The sequence below is a fragment of the Mustelus asterias genome, chromosome 11 (assembly GCF_964213995.1).
Source record: "Mustelus asterias chromosome 11, sMusAst1.hap1.1, whole genome shotgun sequence".
NCBI classification, from domain to species: Eukaryota; Metazoa; Chordata; class Chondrichthyes; order Carcharhiniformes; family Triakidae; genus Mustelus; species Mustelus asterias.
Genome location: NC_135811.1, coordinates 106,884,910 through 106,905,416, shown reverse-complemented (window position 1 = coordinate 106,905,416; position 20,507 = coordinate 106,884,910).

Below are 20,507 nucleotides of genomic sequence, written 5' to 3'. Positions count from 1 at the left end.
CTGGGCATCACACGATAAGAGAAATGTCAAGGCCTCAGAGAGGGTGCACGGGAGATTTACTAGAATGATACTAGGGATTAGAGAATTCAGCCATGTGGAGAAGCTGGGATTTTTCTCCTCAGAGAAGATTATGGGATGATTAAACAGAGGAGTCCAAAGATGTATGGATTAGGTTGATTGGCCATGCTAAATTGCCCCTAGTATCAAGGGGATTAGCAGGGTAAATATGTGGGGTTACGGGAATAGGATCTGGGTGGGATTGTGGTCGGTGCAGTCCCGATGGGCCAAAAGGCCTCCTGCACTGTCCAGATTATATGAGGAGTTTAAAATCACGAGGGTTTTAATATACAAGGAAAAACTGATTCCAAGACAAAAAGTCAGTAACAAGAGGACACAGATTTAAGGTAATTGGCAAAAGAAGCAGAGATGAGATGAGATTTTTTTTTTACACATTAAGTTGTTGTTGATCTGAAATGAACTGACGGAAAGGGTGATGGAAACTAATTCAATAATAATTTTTAAAAGGGAATTGGATGTAAATAGTTCAACAATTGAAGGGCTGTAGGGAAAGGGACTAATTAGATAACTCTTTCAAAGAACTTGCACAGGCATAATGGCCTCATTCTGTGCTTTTTTAACACTTACACGGGACATAAGTGTCACCGGCAAGGCCCACAGTTATTACCCATTCTGATTGCCATTGAGAAGATGGTGGTGAGCCACCTTCTTCAACCGCTGCAGTCCATGTGGTGTAGGTACACCCACAGTGCTGTTAGGGAGGGAGTTCCAGCATTTTAACCCAGTGACAGTGAAGGAATTGTGCTATGTGATTCTACGACACTCCCAATGCTGTAGTGAGTGAGACCTTAGACTGAGTTACTGCTCTGTGAAACACCTCTGTTCAGTCCGCAAGCTTGACCCCAACCTTCCAGTGCCTTGCTATTTCCATTCACCACTTTGCTCTCATTCTCACATTTCTAACCGCGGCCTACTACAATGTTCCAGAGAAGCCTAACAGAAGCTTGAGCAACAGTACCCCATCTTCCAAGTAGGCACCTTAGACTCAACACTGAGTTCAACAACTTCAGACCATATACTCTGTCCTCCATTTTGTATATTCTTTTCCCATAACACCAGTCAGTATCTTGTTCTCATGTTTTTGCTTTCAGACAGTGCTGACCTTTATTCAGCTTTTCACACCTACTCTGAATCAATACTTTATTTCTTTACCACTCTCTTTGTCTTTTTGACTCATGACATCTTTATCATTTAGTCTCCCCCACCCTCTAACCAATCCCTCGACTTCCTTTTCGCTCCACTCACCCTCCCACTTTTCAACAACATTAAGCACATCACATTCATAGCTCTCTTCATTTCCGAACTTTAGCTTTGTTTATCTCTGCACAGATACTACCAACTCTGCTGAGTGATCCCAGCACTTTGTGTTTTTATTTCGGTACTGAGCAGGTGGCACAGTGGTTAGCACTGCTGTCTCACTACGCCAGGGTCCCGGGTTCGATTCCTAGCTTGGGTCACTCTCTGTGCAGAGTCTGCACGTTCTCCCTATTCCTCCAGGTGCTAGAAAGGATATACTGGCACTGGAAAGGGGTGCAGGGGAGATTCACGAGGTTGATTCTGGAGTTGAAAAGGTTGGCTTATGAGCAGAGAATGAGTAGACTGGGGCTATACTCATTGAAATTCAGAAGAATGAGGGGAGATCTTATAGAAACATATAAGATTATGAAGGGAATAGATAAGATAGAAGGGAGGTTGTTTCCACTGGCAGGTGAAACTAGAACTAGGGGGCATAGCCTCAAAATAAGGGGGAGCAGATTTAGGACTGAGTTGAGGATGAACAAGTTCCTCCTCTGTGGAATTCCCTGCCCAGTGAAGCAGTTGAGGCTGCCTCACTGAATGTTTTTAAGGCAAGGGTAGATTAAATTTTTGAACAGTAAAGGAATTAAGGGTTATGGTGAGCGGGCGGGTAAGTGGAGCTGAGTCCACGAAAAGATCAGCCATGATCTTATTGAATGGCGGAGCAGGCTCGAGGGGCCAGATGGCCTACTCCTGCTCCTAGTTCTTATGCTCCAGTTTCCTCCCACAGTCCAAAAGATGTGCTAGTTTGGTGCATTGGCCATGCCAAATTCTCCCTCAGCATACCCAAACAGGTGCTGGAGTGTGGTGACTAGGGGATTTTCACAGTAACTTCATTACAGTGTTAATGTAAGCCTACTTGTGACACTAATAAATAAATAAAAATAGATAATTCAGGGAGTGCTGCATTGTCAGAGGTGCTGTCTTTCTGATGAGAAGTTAAACTGAGTCTTTTCCTCTTAGATGAATTTAAAAGATTCTATTTTGTAGGAGAGTTCTCGATGTCCTGGCCAATAAATATCCTAACAGCGGGTTATCTGGTCACTATCAGATACTGTTTGTTGGACTTTGCTGTTTGCAGCTTGTCTGCTCTGTTTATTACATTCTAACAGTGACCCAAAGGTGTAAATGGTGGCAGGTGAACTAGCAGAGGGGAGGGAAGTGTGAGAAATTGGGCAAAAAGGAAAAAGCCTCACAGAGTGTGCCAGCGAAAGTGGGGCAATCATCGCCCAATTGGCGATTCCTCACCCGAGAAGCATCCACGCCTCCTCCTCCATAGCCATTCCCTGGGTTCCATTCCCACACCGGCTGTCTGAGAAAAGGGGAGCAGTGCTTATAATCTAAAGTTGTTAAAGTCAACATTGAGGCCGGAGGGTTGTTACGTGCCTAGTTGGAAAATGAAGTGGTGTTCCTCAAAAAAAAGCATCAACGACTTGCATTGATATAGCACCTGCAAGGCCATGCAGAGAATGGAAGACAAGGATTGAATTAAAAAATCCGGGCTTTGCCAGTCTGGAAGTTATGAGTGAGCACAAGGGTGACGGGGGGATGGGACTTAGTGGAGGTCAAGATATGGGCTTGAGTTGAACTTCATGTTAGAAAATGTCCATCAAGTGGGACCCGCCCCCAGCCCCCTCTCAGGGCAGATATTTGAGCAGCTTTTAGTTGGTGCCTGAACGGCGATTCTAAGCCTGTCCAGCAACTCCTGGATAAGCTGGTCTCTCTGGAGAAAATCAGCAGGATCCACAGAGTACAAGAGAAATGTAAAACAGAGTGGAAATCACAAAATGGGAGAACTCGGTGAAAATAGAAGAAATATATTTAGGCATGAATTTATCTCTGCCACCGTAAAGGGGTGGTGTGACTGAGGAGAGAGAAGAATCAGTCTTATTCCCTTTATTTAGGATCAAAATTCAGTGCTGTACAGTCAAAGCTGCCATTTCTCAGGTGGGATCTTAAACCAAGGTCCTGTTTCTAACTTCCGGTGTGTAAAATTGTCCTTAGTTCTCCCTGGTGTCCTGAGCTAATATCTATCCCTTAGTCAACAGCATAAAAAGGGCTTATCTGGCCACTCTCACATTGCTGTTAGCAATGTTCCTTATGTTTTCTGTATGCGTTTCCTACATTGTAACAACGATTACTCTCCAAAGGTATTGAACCAGCTGTAAAAATGCTTTGAGACATCCCGAGTGCAAGAACATGACACAAGAATTAGGAGCAGGAGTAGGACATTCGGCCCATTGAGCGTGCTCCACCTTTCGATAACATCATGACTGATCTGATTGTGGCCTCAACTTTACCTTCCTTCTACCTGACTGAGTGGAAAGTGCTGCATAAATGCCAGTTCTTTCATTATAATGGCAGTGCACAAAGGCCAATCAATAATGCTACATTATTCAGATAATTGCAATAAAAAGATTTAGTCAAATACTCTATATAAAAAGTGTACTTTTAAAGGATTTAGATTTTACATTCTATTCATACATTATTATAATGTGTTTTGTGACAGCCCAAGTCTTGAGAGGTGCTATATAAATGTAAGTTCTATCTTTCTATCTATTGGCCCTAATCAGAATCGCCTCTTTTCTGGTTCCTGACCAGTAAGTGACACCTGACCTCTGGTGTTGAGATGTAGTGGTGCACTTATTCAGGAATTCAATACAACATTGCCTCCAACTCACCAAGAACGTGCTTTCTTCCCTGTTTTCTTTCCGTCTTAAAGAATTACTCGAATTTTGTTGGCTTTTTGAAAATCTTAACTTTCTCCAGAATTTCCGGCCTCTGAATTTTAGATCATTTTCGTAGGCGAACCCCAACTCCCTTACGCCTCTTAAGATTGTCTGCGCTTTCTAGGGTTGCCAGCTCTAGTTGGACACATTCCTGAGTTTTCATCATGTGACCATAATGCCTCTAACTGCCCCACCCTGGGAAAAATAGCCTACTTTCCCATCTCTAATATTTTTTATAACTAATGGGGTGGCACAGTGGTTAACACTGCTGCCTCACAGCGCCAGGGACCCGGCTTGGGTCACTGTCTGTGTCGAGTTTGCACATTCTCCCTGTGTCTGTGTGGGTTCCCTCCCACACTCCAAAGATGTGTGGGTTAGGTTGATTGGCCATGCTAAATTTCCCCTTAGTATCAGGGGGACTAGCAAGGGTAAATGCATGGGATTATGGGTATAGGGCCTGGGTAGGATTGTGGTCATTTCAGACTTGATGGGCCGAACAGCCTCCTCTGCACTGTAGGGATTCTATGATTCTAATAAACAAGGGGACTTAAAGAAATTAATAGAATGCATCTCTTTCTATGATTTTTCTCTTAACAATTTGTCATAGTAGTGTCCAGGTGATTAACAACAAGAACTGCTAAGACTTATGTAAACTTTTACATAATAAAACATCCTAACATTATGAACCAATATTATCTTTAATTCCTGAAGAATCCAGGACAGCACTGTTCTATGTTCTATGTAGTAGTGAAGGATTGGAGACCTCTAGCACAACCATTGTTATCTAGACATACTTTTGGTAACACCCTGCAGAATACAAGCAGGCCGACCTTTCTGTCCCTTGGCTCTTACATGTGTCAGTCTTGGTTCACCGGGTAGCACTCTTGTCTCAGGTTAGACAGTTGTGAGTTCAAGTCCCGCTCCAGAGAATGCATATTCCAGGATGACACTGGCAGTGCAATACTGAGGGACTGCTGCACTCTCAGAGATATCACCTATTGGATCAACTGTTACACCCGGATCTCACCTGCACTCAGAGAGAGATAACATTTCCCATGGCACTATCTAAAGAGGAGCAGAGCTGTTCTTTTTGGTGTCCTGGACAATATTCATCCCTCAACCAACACCACTCATACAACAAAAACAGAAAATGCTGGAAAATTTCAGCTGATCTGACAGCATCTGTGGAGAGAGAACAAAGCTAATGTTTGAGTGTGGAGAACTCTTCTTCAGAGCCAGACTCAAAACATTGGCTCTATTCTCTCTCCATAGAGGTTGTCAGACCCACTGAGATTTTCCAGCGTTTTCTCTCTTTGTTTCAGATTCCAGCATCCGCAGTATTTTGCTTTTACCATTTGTACAAATTATTATTGCACTGTTGTTTGTCGGAGATTGCTGTGTGTAAATTGACTAATTTTTCCTACCTTACAACAGTGACTAAGTTCTTTGATGCATCTGAGATGATGGAGGGCGCTATATAAATGCAAGCCTTTCTTTCAAAGATGAAAACGGAAAACAAGCTGATTAGGTATTTACTGTTGTCTCTGAGTTGTTATTGCCAGACCGTTGGATTTATTCTCTGTCACTTCCTTCATTTCGCACACATGAGGTCGGCCTAAACCGGGATGTTGGATTTATGTCACATTATCAGTAACCCCCACAGCTTGCCTCCTGGACTTGCAGAATCTCACTAGCTGTTCTGTCTGGAGACAATACACATCTCTTTAACCTGTGTTGAATGCTCCCTCCACCCACATTGTCTGTACCTTTAAGACCTGGCTGGCTGTAGAGATTTGCATTCTAATTAGTATTCTGTAACTTGATTTCTGTTTCTGTGCACTGTTGGAGAACAGATAACCACTCCATCTGACGAAGGGGCAGCGCTCCGAAAGCTTATGGTATTTGCTACCAAATAAACCTGTTGGACTTTAACCTGGTGTTGTGAGACTTCTTACTGTGCTTATCCCAGTCCAACGCCGGCATCTCCACATCATGACTCCCTTCATTTTACAGGGTCCCAGAATGAATAACTCACCTTTTCTTGTTTTAAGCTGTTAGGTGACTGAAACACCGAGCGCAGAGGGTGAACTGCATTCATGGCTACATTTAGCTCTCTCTTTGCTCCCTCGTTAGTCATTCTGAAAAGCAAACAAACCCAAGAACAGTAAGTTAAGTACAAGGATAATTAATAGATGCTGGTTTTGGGCAGGTATCCTCTGAAATCTCTGGCCAACTCCCAGTGGGTCCAAAGGCAAGTGTTTAATCTGGGGATTTTAACTAGCCAGGCAACTGCTTCCTGCTGGGCCATTGAGGTGTAAATCACCCCCACAGTGTCTTCACTGACCACACGGGTCTAATCAGCAACTTCCACGCTGAACTTCGATGGCTCCATCCCAATCTCCCTCTGCTATTAACGTTCTTGGCCTCAGCACCCCTTCTGATCGCAAATCAAAGTCACACATCACTGAAGCTGCTGAAGAAGCTGGGTCTCTCCAATCTGTGTCAAAACTGTTCCCCCCTCAAAGAATCTCAACACTCCAAAACATCCAATATTTGAATATCAGTTATGTATGGGTGGCACTGTGGTTAGCACCAGGGACCTGGGTTCGATTCCCGGCTTGGTTCACTGTCTGTGTGGAGTTTGCACGTTCTCCACGTGTCAGTGTGGGTTTCCTCCGGGTGCTCCGGTTTCCTCCCACAGTCTGAAAGACGTTCTGGTTAGGGTACATTGACCCAAACAGGCGCCGGACTGTGGCGACTAGGGGAATTTCACAGTAACTTCATTGCAGTGTTAATGTAAGCCTTACTTGTGACTAATAAAGAAATTTTTGTATCTGGGGACCACTTCCAGAACTTCTTTCTGCACTGACACGGTTGGGATAATTCAAGATTCAATTACAAGTCAGCTGAGTTCAACTGAAGTCCCATTGAAGATACTGCTATTATCTTCATTAGGCAGGACGTTTAGAGGCAAGGATTCAGAAATATTTCCTACTCGCTGGAAAATGCATCTTCAAGGACACCTGAGAGGGACAGCACCGTGCTCTGTTGTGATGTCACTGCCCATGGCAGCTCTTTCCCACAATATGTGTTAGTATTTGTTAGAAAAGCGAAGACTAATCTGTTTTGTATTTTCACACACACACCTTTTTTCTTTGGGGAGAAGTGGGGAATTATTGGCCAGCTAATTATCACTTGTTTGAACCACATCATGAACTCTCTTTTTGTAGCCAGCAAGTCCGAGAGTGGGACATGAACCCAGAGCTTCTGGCTCAGAGGAAGGCCTGCTAACTACTGAACCCGGAGACCTCTGGAAGCAAAGACTTAGAAGAGACCCAAAGAGGTCTTTAAACTAATGTAATGTATTAGCATGGAGGGTTGGTTAACTAACAGAGAGCAAAGAGTGGGGGTAAATGGGTGTTTTTCTGGTTGGCGATCAGTGACTCGTGGTGTGCCTCAGGGATCAGTGTTGGGACCGCAATTGTTTATGATTTATAGAGATGATTTGGAGTTGGGAACCAAGTGTAGTGTGTCAAAATTCGCAGATGACACTAAGTTGGGTGGAAGAGCAAAGTGTGCAGAGGACGCTGAAAGTCTGCAAAGCGATATAGCTAATCTAAGTGAGTGGGCGAGGGTCTGGCAGATGGAGTACAATGTTGGTAAATGTGAGGTCATCCATTTTGGTAGGAATAACAGCAAAATGGACTATTATTTAAATGGTACAAAATTGCAGCATGTTGCTGTGCAGAGGGACCTGGGTGTCCTTGTGCAGGAATCTCAAGGAGTTGATTTGCAGGTGCAGCAGGTATTTAAGAAGGCAAATGGAATGTTGTCCTTCATTGCTCAAGGGATGGAGTTTAAAAACAGCGAGATTATGTTGCAGCTGTATAAGGTGCTGGTGAGGCCGTACCTGGAGTACTGTGTACAGTTTTGGTCTCTTTACTTGAGAAAGGATATACTGGCACTGGAGGGCGTGCAGAGGAGATTCACTAGGTTGATTCCGGAGTTGAGAGGGTTGGCTTATGAGGAGAGACTGAGCAGACTGGGGCTACACTCTTTGGAATTCAGAAGAATGAGGGGAGATCTTATAGAAACATATAAGATTATGAAGGAAATAGATAAGATAGAAGCAGAGGAGTTGTTTCCAGTGGCGGGTGAAACTAGAACTAGGGGGCATAGCCTCAAAATAAGGGGAAGCTGATTTAGGACTGAGTTGAGGAGGAACTTCTTCACACAAAGGGTTGTAAATCTGTGGAATTCCCTGCCCAGTGAAGCAGTTGAGGCGACCTCATTGAATGTTTTTAAGGCAAGGATAGATACATTTTTGAAGAGTAAAGGAATTAAGGGTTATGGTGAGCGGGCGGGTAAGTGGAGTTGAGTCCACAAAAAGATCAGCCATGATCTTATTGAATGGCGGAGCAGGCTCGAGGGGCCAGATGGCCTACTCCTGCTCCTAGTTCTTATGGTAAACTATTGATGTTTTAAACAGGGTACGAATCAGAGGGAATGTTTGTACTTGTGGGAGAATCCAAAACCGTGGAGGCCATAAATACTGGATAGTTCCTGCAGCCTCAGTTCAGCTCAGTTGACTAGGGATGTAATCTGGGATCATCCTCATCCGCATGGATGTAGGCACAGGAAGGTGATGGAAGAGCCGCCCAGATACAGGTCTGATATATCCAAGTGTTGGATAGATTTGGAGCATAAGATTCTTTGCGGGGGAACAGGTTTTGGCCCAGAATGGTCAGAATGTGCAACTCACTACCACAGGGCGAGGCCAAAACTTAAAGATTTTCAAAAGGAGACAAGATGAGAAAAAAGAGAATTGAAAGATATCTTGAAAGGTAGGTAGACTGGGAGGTAACTTGTCTGGAATATCAACTGGATGTCCCGAGGCATGGTACATTGGGGAAACTATGCAGACACTGTGACAACGGATGAATGAACACCGCTCGACAATCACCAGGCAAGACTGTTCTCTTCCTGTTGGGGAGCACTTCAGCGGTCACGGGCATTCAGCCTCTGATATTCGGGTAAGTGTTCTCCAAGGCGGCCTTCGCGACACACGACAGCGCAGAGTCGCTGAGCAGAAACTGATAGCCAAGTTCCGCACACACGAGGACGGCCTCAACCGGGATATTGGGTTCCTGTCACACTATTTGTAACTCCCACAGTTGCGTGGACCTGCAGAGTTTCACTGGCTGTCTTGTCTGGAGACAATACACATCTTTTTAGCCTGTCTTGATGCTCTCTCCACTCACATTGTTTCGTTTCTTAAAGACTTGATTAGTTGTAAGTATTCGCATTCCAACCATTATTCATGTAAATTGAGTCTGTGTCTTTATAAGCTCTGTTTGTGAACAGAATTCCCACTCACCTGAAGAAGGGGCTTAGAGCTCCAAAAGCTTGTGTGGCTTTTGCTACCAAATAAACCTGTTGGACTTTAACCTGGTGTTGTTAAACTTCTTACTGGAATATCAACACCAGGCCAAATAGCCTGTTCCTGTATATTCTATGTAATTCCATACATCTTCATCATATCCATTTAGCCTGCCAGTATATTACTTTATTTCAGTGCTCTCACCACAGGTCCCAGCAACAATTCCATGCCTGAAATGGTTACTAAGTCCTTACTTGATCCTGTAGCCATTGTATTTTTGATTAACAGGGAGTCAGGAGGTGCAAAGTCTCCCAGTTCTGCATGAACCATCGGTGCAAAGGGGAGACGTAAAGACATACAAGAGCATTGCAAATGTCGATGAAATATTTTATTATGTTGAATGTATTTGTATAAAGTTTATGACTAAATTCTCAAGCTTTAAATTTACAAAGATGGAAGGCCTCATTAGTCTGTAAAGTCACTTACCCATATCCGCTGTTCGCAGCAATCAACTGATCAACAAATTTCTTGCTCAATATCGCTGCAGCAATTTTACTGAAGTCACTGGCTATCATACCCTCTGAATATCGTTTCTCCAGAGGCTCATTCTGGTTTGAAAGGCTGCAATTCAAAAGGGAAACATTAACAATTTTGTTGTGGTTATCAATAGAATTTTATTTTCTTCCTAACAATTTTCTCCTCTCTGGAGTTGTTGACTCTTTTCTGGGATCCAGTCATCAGTCCCTCTGTACCTCATTACCAAAGCGGTCATTCCTCATATGTGAGCCTTAACAGTGAGTATCTCCAGTCTATTTGACTGTGGTGGCATCACAACCAAGCCCAAGCTCTCTTCACTCAATGTCAAAAAGTGCAAACTTCCAAAAGAAGCCACTGTGATCAGGAGTAGGAACCAAGGCTAGATTTCACTCCCCTAACTGCTGTCACAGTTGATCATTGGTGCAGTCCCAAGAGAATGCTGCACTGCCAGAGGTGCCATCTTTCAACAAAACATTAATCCCTCCTAGTGGGTGTAAAGATCTCTTGGCACTATTTTGAGGAAGAACAATGGAGTTCCTCCCGAGTGTTCTGGTCAGTATTTATCTTTCAATCATTGTAACTGGTTACCTGGTCATTTGTCCCATTGCTGTCTCTGGAACCTTGCCTTTTTCATTCATTGGATATGGGCATCCCTAGCCTGGCAACATTTATTGCACATTGTCCTTGAACTGATTGGGTTGCTAGGCAATTTCAGAGGACATTTAAGAGTTAGCCGCATTGCTGTGGATCTGGAGTCACAGCAGATTTCCTTCTCTAAAAGACATTAGTGAACCAGGATGTTTCACAGTCATCATTAGATTTTTAATTCCAGATTCATACTGAATTCACATTTCATCTGCCATGGTGGGATTGAACCCCAGGTTTCCAGAGCCTTACCCTGGGGCTCTGGGTTAAAACTCCAGTGACAATGCCACTACACCACTGCCTTCTGTGTGTGTGCAGATTAGCTGCTGTATTTCTTGACACAACTGTAACTGCAATAAGAAAGACTCTGTATTGATACAGAGCTTTTCATGATCACCTGACATCGCAAAGCACTTTACAGCAGATTCTGTATATTTTTTTGAAGTGTAGTCACTGTTGCAATGTAGGTTTGCAAAACATTACTGGCTGCAAAGTGCTGTGGGATGCTCTGAGTTCATGAAAGAGGCTATATAAATACAAGTTCTTTCTTTCTCTGAAGGCCATTGTAATGCCCCCAAAGCATGTAGCTAAGCTCAAAACAAGGACTGAACTGGGGCACCCGGGTGGAACAGTGGTTAGCGCTGCTGCTTCACAGCGCCAGTGACCTGGATTCGATTCCTGGCTTGGGTCACTGTCTGTGTAGAGTTTGCACATTCTCCTTGTGTCTGCGTGGGTTTCCTCCGGGTGCTCCAGTTTCCCCTCTCACACTCCAAAGGATGTGCAGGTTAGGTGCATTGGCCATGCTTAATTCTCCCTCAGTGTACCCGAACAGGTGCCGGAATGTGGCGACTAGGGGAATTTCACAGTAACTTGCAGTGTGAGTGTAAACCTATATGTGACTAACAAATTAAACTTTAAACCTCAGCAGCACACTAACTGAACCAATTGGATCTGAACATATAAACTGCTTCTTTCTATTTGTGTAAAACCTTTTACCCCTCCATGGGAGCTCAGTGTCCTCATTACCTGCTTTCATCTTCCGTTGCCAAAATTGATCCCATAACAGAGAACAGAATTACAAGGAACCTTGGACTGAGCATCTTTCCCGCTTTCTGGAAAAAACAAAAGCAAGAGTTTCAGACAGACTCACAATACATTCCCTGTCATCTTGCCATTCACAGAATCCCTACAGTGCTGAAGGAGGCCATTCAGCCCAACGAGTCTGCACCAACACCCCAACATAGCATTTTACCCAGGCCCTATCCCCGTAGCCCCATATATTTACCCTGTTAATCCTCCTAACCCACACATCCTGGAACACTATGGGACAATCCACCTAAATTGCACATCCTTGGACTGTGGGAGGAAACCGGAGCTCCCAGAGGAAACCCACACAGACATGGGGAGAATGTGCGAACTCCACACAGACAGTCACCCAAGGCCAGAATTGAACCCAGGTCCTGGCGCTGTGAGGCAGCAGTGCTAACCACTGTGCAAACCCCACACTGTCACTCATTCCTACCCCTTGTCACTCTCCATAAGTCGTGCTGCACAAATTAATGCCCAAAGAATCTCCAACAACATTAATAGGAATAAAATGTGAAATTATGACATTCCATTTCATTGGAGACATGTTGTGTCAATTTGGAGCAACTCCAATGAAACATTATTGATCTGTGTTTTACAACAAAAAGAAGGCATATTTATAGTCAATATCAGCTGTTTATGTCTTTCTTGCTCCCAATTATATGCCATCCTTAGGTGTTGATTGTTGTGGTTTATGTTACCACAGGCGCCAGTCACTCAATGGTACCTTGTCCATGTGATATTGCAGGCTATTCGAGCATGGTGATCGTACACAATCTCAATATTGTCAGTACGCATAGGTCAGTGGAGAGCCAGTTACAGGAACCCTCTCTGACTTACCTTTCACGTCCTAATCTTGATAGAGAGACAAATTGTAACACAATCCCTAACTAACTTTGTACAGACCACATATTAAACTGGGATCTTAGTATTCTTTAATATCACATCATAAGGTGACTTCATATAATTTTATACAAGAAGCCATTTTGGATCTCCCGTGATTCGGTCTATCTTGTAAGTTTTTAAAGTTTATTTATTAGTCACAAGTAGGCTTATATTAACACTGCAATGAAGTTACTGTGAAAATCCCCTAATCGCCACACTCTGGCGCCTGTTCGAGTAGACTGGGGGAGAATTTAGCACGGCCAATGCACCTAACCTGCACATTTTTGGACTGTGGGAGGAAACCGGAGCACCCGGAGAAAATCCATGCAGACACGGGGAGAACATGCAAACTCCACATAGACTGTGACCCAAGTTGGGAATTGAACCCAGGTCCCTGGTGCTGTGAGGCAGCAGTGCTAACCACTGCGCCACTGTGTCGCTATGCTGAAGTTTACAAATGATCAAATACAATTTGACAATTCCAATATTAGTGCATTTGTTGACACCTGGTCAATCCTGTCCAATAATGAAATGCTATAGTTAACATTCATGAACAAAAGCCCAAAGGACCAATAACGTGAGAAATAAAATCTGGTACAATTGTTATTCTCCACTAGAGGACACTAGCGTACCTAGTTTAAATTGCAACACAAAAGTGCTGAAGAATGAAATATCATTAAAATATATTTACTCCTTGACATCAACACTGGATCCTTGAAATGTTGGATTAATACATTCAGAATCTTAGATTTAATATCACCAAAATGTATATTTAGATACTAAATCAAAAATATTCTTATACGACAAGACTCTTCCCCCACGTCACTTCCCAACACTGATTTAATTTAAAACTGTATCCATAACCTGACACAGCACTAATCCAGAAGGTAACTGGTTCATTTTCTAGTCTAATTTTACAATAGTTACACGAGGCTGGCTACTTGTCCGATCTTAAATCATCCATCCAGAGAAATCCTAATGACCCCATTGTTGCATCTCGTTGTTTTGAAGTAGCCCCATGGCTTCTGCCTCCATTACCCTATTGTATGATATACTGATCAGTCTTTGTGTGATTTGTTTTCAGATATCAATCCTTAAATGACCTAGAAACATTAGTGCAGAAGGAGGCCATTTAGCCCATCGAGTCTGCACCAACAACAATCCCACTGACAGCCTATCCCCGTCACCCCACATATTTACCCCACTAATTCCTCTAACCTACGCATCCCGGGACACTAAGGGACAATTTAGCATGGCAAATCAACCTAACCCGCACATCTTTGGCGTGTGGGAGGAAACTGGAGCACCCGGAGGAAATCCACGCAGACACGAAGGGAATGTGCAAACTCCACACAGACAGTGACCCAAGCCGGGAACCAAATCCAGGTCCCTGGAGCTGTGAGGCAGCAGTACTAACCACTGTGCCATCCTATTACTATTGCTATCACTATTACTACCTATTACTATTTTCAAATTGTCTCCTTTGTTCCACTCATACATTTTAAATTTAAGTTTAAACTGAGCTACCTGCTCTCTGACTGTCAAGAGCAAAACGATTGTCTCCTGTGTTCCTGGACTAGAGAAGGGACAAATCAGCTGGAGTTCACAATCTGTCAGACTTTTGAATGGACCTACCTCGCATTAAGTTGATCTTTCTCTACACCCTAGCTATGTAACACTACATTCTGCACTCTCTCCTTTCCTTCTCTATGAACGGTATGCTTTCTCTGTATAGCGCGCAAGAAACAATACTTTTCACTGTATACCAATACATGTGACAATAATAAATCAAATCAAAAATCCTAATTGTACCCTGTTGCTGATTACCCATCACGATCAATATTGACCACACTCGCTGACTCCAGTAATTACAGAGAATGGTCACATGGGCAAGATATCTGACACCCAATGACCAATCCGCATCTTGAGCTGCCACCTTCAGCACAGAAACGGGTCATGAGGTTTGATGAGTGAATTCTGGTGTATATGCTTCACACCTCACTCTACCAATGCATCCTTCCATTCCTTTCTCCCTTCACGTATTCTTCCAGCTTCCACTTAAAGACATCGATGTAATTCACCTGAACCACTCCACGCGTCAGCGGGTTTCACATTCTCATCACTTTCTGGATAAAGAAATATCTCCTGATTCTCCTATCTGATTGATTAGTGACCATCTTATAGTTACGGCCCCTAGTTTTTGTGGCACGGTGGCACAGTGGTTAGCACCGCTGCCTCACAGCTCCAGGGACCCGGGTTCAATTCCCAGCTCAGGTCACAGCCTGTGCGCAGTCTGCACATTCTCCCCGTGTCTGCGTGGGTTTCCTCTGGGTGCTCCGGTTTCCTCCCAAGGTCTGAAAGACATGCTGGTTAGGTGCATTGATCATGCTAAATTCTTCCTCAGTGTACCTGAGCAGGCGCCGGAGTGTGGCGACTAGGGGATTTTCATAGTAACCTCATTGCAGTGTTAATGTAAGCCTACTTGTGATCCTAATAAATAAATGTACATAAATATGTAGTTTTGAGTTTCCTACAAATGAAACCATCTTCTACATTATTGCCCTATCGCACCCCTTTACAACATAAAAGATCCATAAGACATAGGAGCAGAATTTAGGCCACTCGGCCCATCGAGTCTGCTCCGCCATTCAATCATGATTTTTTTTCTCATCCCCATTCTCCTGCCTTTTCCCCATAACCCCTGATCCCCTTATCAAACAAGAACTTATCGATCTCTGTCTTAAAGACACTCAATGATCTGGCCTCCAAAGCCTTCTGCGGCAAAGAGTTCCACAGATTCACCACTCTCTGGCTGAAGAAATTCCTTCTCATCTCTGTTTTAAACGATCATCCCTTTAGGCTGAAGTTGTGCCCTCCGGTTCTAGTTTTTCCTACTAGTGGAACCATCCACTCCATGCCCACTCTATCCAGGCCTCGCAGTATCCTGTAAGTTTCAATAAGATTCCCCCCTCATCCTTCTAAACTCCAACAAGTACAGACCCAGAGTCCTCAACCGTTCCGAGTAAATCACCCCTCAGATGGACTAAATTTAATCTCTGAATATAGACATAGAAGCAGAAAAATGGAACTCTGTTACCTTTGCCAATTCTTCACTTGACTCTCACCAAATCTTTGGAGTGAATCCTGCCCCTTCTCTGTGTTCAGTGATAAAAACCAGCTCCCTTTATATAGTCATAGTGTGTAGCTGACCCTGCCTTGCGAGGAAGTAATCCGCCCTCTTAAAAACCAATTACAGATAAGCAACTGTGTAATTTAAGGCACATTAGTTTTAACATTCACCTAATGAGCACAACGAACTTGTAAACTTGCTTTATGTATCAGCAATTAACATCCAAATTTCTGCATTAAATGTGATAATTAATGGTCCACTCAGCCTTGCGATATTTACAGCAGTTGTCTTTAAATGTTATCTCTGTATTAGCTGTGCTTCAAATTAATTTTTATTTTGCCATATATATCAAAAGGATATATTATATGGCCATAAAGTAATTTTAAGCCATTTGGTACAAAGATGGAAAATAAAATCCATATAAATAGAAATAGAAGATAATAAATAGCGATCACGCTAATAGGTGGAGTCTACAGACCGTTAACTAGTAGAGGAGAGGTGGAGGAAGAAATATGCAAGCAAATTAAGAAATTGAATAAAGAACGTAGAATAATAACCTCTGGGGATTTCAACTAGCTTTTAATTAGACAGAAGAGCTTGGTAAAGGGGATAAAAGAATGAATAAATACATCATGGATGAATTGAGGGTAAGGGAAGAGGCAAGCGTTAATACACAGACAGCAGTAGAGAGCAGGATAATAGAGAATAGAAAGAGATTCGGAGAGAAGTGAAAAAAGAAACAGTTGGGAAGGCAAAGAGGAAATATGAAATTATGTTTTCAAGGTGCATATAAAAACAGGAAACTAAAATATTTTATAAGCACATAAATTAAAATAGGAACTCTGGATAGGAAGAAAATGGGGTGGGCTGATAAGTGGAAAGTAACATTTCATGCCAAACAAATGCCATCTCCAACAAGAGAGAATCTAACCATCTCCCCTTCATATTAAACGGCATTGACATCACTGAATCCCTCACCATCAGCATCTTGGAGGTCACCATTGACCAGAAACTGAACGAGATCAACCACATAAATACTGTGGCTACAAGAGGCTGGGAATTCTGCAGAGAGTAACTCACCTCCTGACCCCTCAAAGTATTTCCACCATCTACAAGACACACATCAGGAGTGTGATGGATTACGGTCCACTTGCCTGGATTAGTAGAGCTCCAAAAACACTCAAGAAGCTCAGCAACATCCGGAATAAAGTAGCTTACCTGATTGGCACCCTATCCACCACCTTCAACATCATCCCCTCCATCGCGGACACACAGTGGCAGCAGTGTGTACTATCTACAAGATGCACTGCAGAAACTCACCAAAGTTCTTTGACAGCACCTTCCAAACCCGTGACCTCTACCACTTAGAAGTTCAAGGGCAGGAGATGCTTGGGAACGTCACCACCTGCAGATTCCTTCCAAGTTATACATCATTCTGACTTGGAACCATACCAACATTTCTTCACTGTCACTGTATCAAAATCCTTGAACTCCTTTTCTAACAGCACTGGGGGTGTACTTAACCCACATGGACTGCAGCGATTCAAGAAGGTGCCCCATCACCACCTTCACAAAGGCAATTAGGGGTGAGCAATAAATGCTGAACCAGCCAGCAATGTCCACATCCCATGAAAGAATTAAGAGATAGACAGAATAATATCACAAGTAACAATAGAGAGACAGCAAAAATAAATGTCTTGCTTTGCTAATTACCAGGGTGATAGATCAGGATGAAGAGATGAGTAAGGGAATAGTCCATTTAAAATTAAAAAGTGGGAGTACTAAATAAACTATTCTTAACTATAATTAAAGTAATTAATTATTATAAAGTATTAAACAAATCAAACTCAAAGAGGATAAAAACCTTGGTTCAGATAGATTGCAATCATGTGTTTTTAAAAACTCTAGGGAAGAGATAGTAGAGGCATTTCTCCACATTTTAATAAGTAACTAGAGATGATGTCGTGCCAGAGGACTGGCAGATAGCTAACACGATACCTATATGTAAGAATGGGGATAGAATATGCCCAGGGAATGATACATCAGTCAGCTTAACATCAATGGTAGGAAGAATGATCAAATCCTTACTTAAGGGCAGAAGGTCTAGAAATTAAGATTACGATAATGAATCAGTATGTATTTCAAAAGGGAAAACTTTGCTTGGTCAACGTTTGTCAATCTTTTGTGGAGCCACAGAGTAAACAATGGTATTTTTAAAAATGTATTTGTGGGATGTGCCCATCGCTGGCGAAGCCAACATTTATTGCCCATCCCTAATTTTCCTTCAGAAGGTGGTGGTGACCAGCTCTCTTGAAGCGCTGCCATCTATGTGGGGTAGATACACCAACAGTGCCATTAGGGAGGCAGTTCCAGGATGTTGACCCAACAACAGTGAAGGAATGGCAGCGGTATAATCCCAGGTCAGGATGGTGAGTGGTTTCAAGGAGAAATTGCAGGTGGTGATGTTCCCACGCGCCTTCTGCCCTTATCCTTCCATATGGTTGAGGTCATGGGTTTGGAAGGTACTGTTGAAGTGGTCTTGGTGAGTTGCTGCAGTACCTTTTGTAAATGGTACAGCCTGTTATCACTGTATGGTGGAGGGAGTGAATATTTAACCTGGTTGATGGGTCGCCAATCAAACCTGCTTCTTTGTAATGGATAGTGTAAAGCTTCTTGAGTATTGTTGGAGCTGTACCCAACCATGCAAGTGGAGAGTATTCCATCACACTCCTGACTTGTGCCTTGTAGATGATGGCTAGGCATTGGGAAGTCAGGAGGTGAGTTCTTTGCCGCTGGATTCCTAGCTTCTGACCTGCTTTTGTAGTAACATATTTATACAGTCAGTATTTATATAGCTGGTCCAGTTCAGTTTCTGGTCAATGATAAGCCCCAGGATGTTGATAATGGGGGATTCAGTGATGGTAATGTCATAGGGAGATAGTTGGATTCTTTCTTGTTAGAGATTGTCATTGCCTGACATTGGTGAGGCATAAATATTACTTTCCACTTATCAGCCCGAGCCTGAATGTTGTTTAAGTTTATGTATTAGTGTCACAAGTAGGCTTACATTAACACTGTAGTGAAGTTACTGTGATAATCTCCTAGTTGTCTCTTCAGCTACACTGAGGGAGAATTTAGCATGGCCAATGCACCTAACCAGCATGTGGGAGGAACCGGAGTACACGGAGGAAACCCACACAGACATGGGGAGAATGTGCAGACTCAGCACAGACAGTGACCCAAGCCGGGAATTGAACCCGGGTCCCTACTACTGTGAGACAGCAGTGCTAACCACTGTGCTGCCCATTGTCACGATCTTGCTGCATATGGACATAGAGGAGTCGCAAATGGTGATGAACATTGTGTAGTTATCAGCGAATATCCCCACTTCTGACCTATGAAGGCAGATGGTCATTGATGAAGCAGAGGACATGACACTGAGGAACTCCTGCAGTGATGTCCTGAGATAGAGATGAGTACCCAACAACTAAAATCATCTTCCTTTGTGCTACATTTGAGTCAAAGGTTCCACAAGGATCAGTGCCAGAAATGCTGCTGTTCACAATTTACATTCAAAAATTGAATTTAAAAAATCTAAAATTGCAGATTAAACCCACTTAGAGGAAATAGCCAATAGCCTGGAGACTGAAACAAATTACAAGATGTTAATAAACTGCAGAGTGGGAAAGTAGTTCGCAAATGAAGTTCAACACAAATAAACGTGAGGCAGTACATTTACCAGGAAGAATAGAATAGAATTTAACTTGGAAGGTCTGATTGTAGGTGGAGTAGAGGAACACTGGGATCTTGGAGTATAATTCACCAAAGACTAAAATTTATGTCACATGTTAGAAAGGCCATAATTTTTTTAAAAATAACCAAGCACCAGGCTTAATTTCTAGAGGGATAATATTGAAAAGTAGTGAAGGCATGGTTGCTAATGCTATTAGTGAGGTAAGACCTCACTTAAAGTACTAAGTACAGTTATCCTCTCCATATTATAGAAAGGATCTCGAGACACTGGAGATACGCAGAGAAGATTTACAAGGATGATCCAAGAAATGCAGAGGTATACGTAGCAGGAAAGAATGAACAGGCTGGATCTTCAAAAAAGAAGCCTGAGGAATGATCTAATGGAGACATTTTGATACTTCTTTAAACTTTTAAATAGACCTTTCAAATGATAAAAGTTTTGATAGAATAGATACAGTGAGAATGTTTCCTCTTGTGGGAAAAGGGATAACTCGGGACCATCGATACAAGATAGTTATCCAAGAGTCCAATAGGGAACTCTAAAGAATCTTCTTTACTCAAAGAATAGTGAGATTATGAAACTCATTACCACAGGGAGTGTTTCAATCAATCAGTTTAAGGGGAAGCTGAACAAACGTATGAGGGAGCAGGGGTTAGATGTTTAAGATGATAGTTTTGGATGAGGAAAGAAAAGAAGAGGCTTGAGTGGGGCATAAACATCACGGATTGATTGGGCTAAATGGCCTGTTTCTGTTCCATATATTCTCTTTAAAAGTGGAGATGTGTGCAGGAATCTTCCAGTTATTATCTGCAGTTAGCTGATTTAATTTGATTTATTATTGTCACATGTATTGGGATACAGTGAAAAGTATTAAAAGCAAATTACTGTGGATGCTGGAATCTGAAACCAAGAGAGAAAATGCTGGAAAATCTCAGCAGGTCTGGCAGCATCTGAAAGGAGAGAAAAGAGCTGATGTTGAGAGTCCAG